At 36.2% G+C, this 4208-nt stretch overlaps 1 long non-coding RNA gene across 1 annotated transcript; it reads left to right on the top strand.

Annotated features, from left to right (window-relative positions):
- On the top strand, nucleotides 3269–3765 carry LOC110266064. The gene is made up of 2 exons (XR_002352954.1): nucleotides 3269–3351; nucleotides 3602–3765. It is a non-coding gene; the product is annotated as an uncharacterized LOC110266064 (long non-coding RNA).

Raw genomic sequence — 4208 nt, 5'->3', positions numbered from 1 at the left:
GGATCAACATCCATCTCAGCCATCCGGCTTAAGTTCATAATTCATAGTCAGCCATACGGCGCATAACTCATTTAGCAATGAGGCATAAATCAATATCTTACACAGCCATTCCGGCTCACGGTTCAATCCAGAACCAGCCATTATTCATAATCATACACAGCCATTCCGGCCCATAACAAAATAGCACTTTCACCATTCAACATCATCGAATTCATAAAACCGGCATTTAAGCCTCAAATCACTTTTCTCAAGCCATTTCACTTTGAAATCAAATTTCAACTCTTTTCAGCCTTGGCTTTAAAGATCTCATTTCTCAAATCATCTCAGGCTCATAAGCCAAATTTACTCAAAGTAAGTTCCCTTTTTAAAACAAAGCCGCTCTCGGCATCCTCTTTCCAAGACTTCCAAAACCATGGAAAGTTAAAGATTCAATTTGGGAACAATCAAAATCACCCATTCCACAATGGGATTTTATAACAAAATTTCTCGGCAGAGTCCCAAGTCTTTAGGGGAGAATAACATAACTCATTTCGCCAAATTCATTTAAAATCATTAAAACATTGGCTTTCTAATTTGAGTAAGAAAATAGGATCTAAGCCAAACCGAGTCATGTAATCATTTACTTCTTTCAAAGCTGTTTCCTTTACTTAGGCAAAACCAACTTCAACCCCCATGATAATTCTAGAACGTTTCAACTGTTCAAAATTGTTTTAGTCTTGCAAGAAGCGTCACATAATCCTTTCCGCATCGACCCGAGATCAACAATCAAAATCCCGGCAGCCAAAACCTCAGTTCCAAGCCACTTTCGCAACAGTCTCAACACTCTAATCGCAACATACAACAACCGAAACTCAATCGTATAGCAATTAACGCCACAAACCTCAGCGTGAGATAACAGAATAATAGCCAAAAGACTTTCAAACCGAAAATGCTTACCGAACTGAAAAAGGAACGGCTGAACCGAAGCAGCGGCGGTCTCCGAACTGGTTTGGCGGCAGCCCGACAGCCACCTCAAGCGGCAGCGGTGACGAATTCCGATCACGATAACTGAAACCAACATGCAGTGACCATAATATCCTCGGAATTCAAAAGGACGGAGGCTAATGACAAGGCCTTTACCGGCAGAATTTTCTGGCGACGGCAACAGGGGCATTTTATGGCCGCAAAGGCTTACCGGCGCAACTCAACACAGAACCACAAAGAGCGGTGACAACCTCCAACGACTCCGGTGAGTTCCCTCAACGACGGTGATGGCCGGAACCCCGGCGGCGCTAACGGCGGCAGGAACAGCGCCGTTGGCTTCGCACAGCACGGATCAGCAGCGGTCCTTGGGCAGTGACGCGCGACGGGACGCACGGCCTCCCTCTCCCCGCAGCTCTCTCTCCCGTCTCGTGAACGTGTCCCTCTCGGGATTCAGTTGCTGCAATGCTTCCTCTCTGGCCGCGACTCATGGTGGCGATAGCAGCGCCGTTGGAAGACATGGAAGCAGTGGCGGCGACTAGGACGGCGCAACGAGCAGCGGCTCCGAGATCTCCAGCGACGGAATGGGGTGATGGGTGGCAGAACCGCGACCGGGCAGGGATGAACGGGGCAGCTTCGATGGCAACGCTCCTCGCGTGCGGCAATCCGGCAGTCATGGCGGCAGTACCCAGCCGGCGGCGCTAAGCCCTTACCCCTCTCCTTCTCTCCTTCTGGATCAGTCTCCATTCCTAATTTCCCGTTTCTTTCTTTCATGCTTCTGTATGTGTGGCATCGCTGAGAGGGTGAGAGGGAAACATGTAGGGTGTGGCTGCTGGGTTTGGGGGAAGGGGATTTTTCGGCGGCTAGGTTAATAGGTTGGAGGGGGTGTGTGTGTGTAAATTAGGGTTAAGGGCAATATAGTAAGTTCACATAAAATTGAGAATAATATAGTAATTGAAACCCAAATTAAATCCAACACTAGATGTAAATAGAAAATACTATTTGCTCATCAATTTCAAAAATTATTTTCCATAAAATGCCCAAATCAAAATAATTAGAAATAATATAATTAAACTCCTTTATTTTTTCAAAGTAGCAGTATTAATATTTAAAATATTACTTATCTAGTCCAAATCATATAAAATCCTTATTATTTCACAACTATTGACTTTATAATTTGAATATAGGAAATAATCCAATAATTATAAAATTGGATAATAATCATAACTTATCTCAAGTTCAATAAATCAAAACTTGCCTTAATTATCCTTAATAAAATAATCTCTGAAATTAAGGCTATAAATAACTATATGATTTGAGACTTGATCATAATAAGAATTTTCAAAAGTTCTGGACCTTACAGTGTATCTAAGTGGTATATATAGAGTAACAAAATATTAATTTATTAATAATAACGGTAACATAGTAACAGCTAGTTTCTAACGGCTATTTTTACAACGGCTAAATTAATATAACAATATAAATATAAATAATATTTAATATTAATTATGATATAAATAATTAATATAAATTATTAATTAAATAAAAATTTAATTATTTAATTTATTTAATTATTATAATTATTAATAAATTAATTATAACTTAATTACTTAATTAATTATTAGTTAATTAATTAATATAAATTATTAATTAAATAAAAATATCAATATTTAAAATAATTAGTCATTATAATTATTAAATTAATTATTATTTAATTATATAATATAATTATTTAATTAATTAATATAATTATTTAATTAATTAATATTTTATATAATTATTTATTTTTATTTTACTTGCTATTTGGCAATTGTGTATTGGTTAATGGGAGTCCCCATTCAGAGGGACTCCCTCGTTTTGAATTGCGTAAAGGAACTCAAGTGAGTTTCTCTCCAACGCCCCATCTCTCTTTTCTCTCTGACAACACAGTAGGAGGGTTCCAAATATTTGTCCGTTGGAGATATTCTAAAAAAACAAGATTGTTTCATGACAAGACTCTTGCAGATAAAGACACTTATAAACCTTTCTTAAGTTGAGTATTTACTTGAATATTTCCTTGTTCGCATCTTAATCATTAACCTCCATGTTAAGATTATGGAAGCCAGTTCTCTTGCTCTACACTCATTTAGGTATTTAACTGTTATATTTTTTGACTTCTTGTGAGTTATAATCATTAATAACTATTATATATATATATATATGTGTGTGTGTTGTACATAAAATACAGTAACTGAATTAGTATTGAACTCAAATGCAGGTCAGCGAGGTGAATGGCGACGATGTCACTTGTATTATAAAATCGGCTACACTTTCTGGGTCACTATATACATTATATTACATGTTTCTTAGATTCGTATTAATCTTCCCACTCTTACCGATAAGGATAAGGAGGTAACTACAAGAGCTTTGCTTGAGAATGAATGCTTCAATTCGTTTTTCTTTTTTAATGGAGAGAATTGAATTATACTTCCCCATTGAATTTATACCTAATTAAATTTGTGTATAAAATGTCTTATCTTCTATTTGTATATTATTATCTGGAAATCCAAATATTATTTACTGTCACAGTCATTCAATACAATTTTGTTATGTTCATGTAATGTGAATCTAAATGTTCATGATATTTCACTTGATATTTCAGGTAATTAGCACATGGGGTGTTAGAAACAATATCGATTTCCTTTTACTGTATGCTCGGCATGTAGAAGATGCTCGCCATGTAAGTGCTACTCCTCATAGCTTATATATTATTCTCTTCTAAATTCTTCTGATGTTGCCTAGTTTTTATTATAAACTTCTGAAATACTAATTGAATTGCTGCATTTTTTTTTTCCATTCTCTAGGCCCGCAATTTTTTGTCTAAATTAGGTGACTTCAAGCAGACACAGGTTTATACAAAGATTGAAAATATAGAGGTAAGATTTTCTATATGCTTTGGGAAAAAATCTCTCTAGTTTCTACTTTTATGACACAAAAGTCAGTTTAGTTTTATTTTTAAATGGTTTGTAACAGTTTAATTTGCTGTAATTTTTTTTATTTGAAAATTCAGTTTTGTGGGGGGTTTTAAACCGCCACAAAAATCTCAAAAAAATCGCTAAAAAAAATTCAACTCAAAATTCCCACAAAGCTGACAAAAAACCGCCACAAATAAATTCGTGGCACCTCAAATTTTGGAGGTTTGAAAAACTCCCACTAACCTTTTGGTGGGGGTTTCAAATCCCCACAGACCAGAAAAAAAAACCGCCACA

The sequence above is a fragment of the Arachis ipaensis genome, chromosome B08 (assembly GCF_000816755.2).
Source record: "Arachis ipaensis cultivar K30076 chromosome B08, Araip1.1, whole genome shotgun sequence".
NCBI classification, from domain to species: Eukaryota; Viridiplantae; Streptophyta; class Magnoliopsida; order Fabales; family Fabaceae; genus Arachis; species Arachis ipaensis.
The sequence above is the reverse complement of the archived record's forward strand: the minus strand, read 5'-3'. Positions and strand labels throughout refer to the sequence as shown.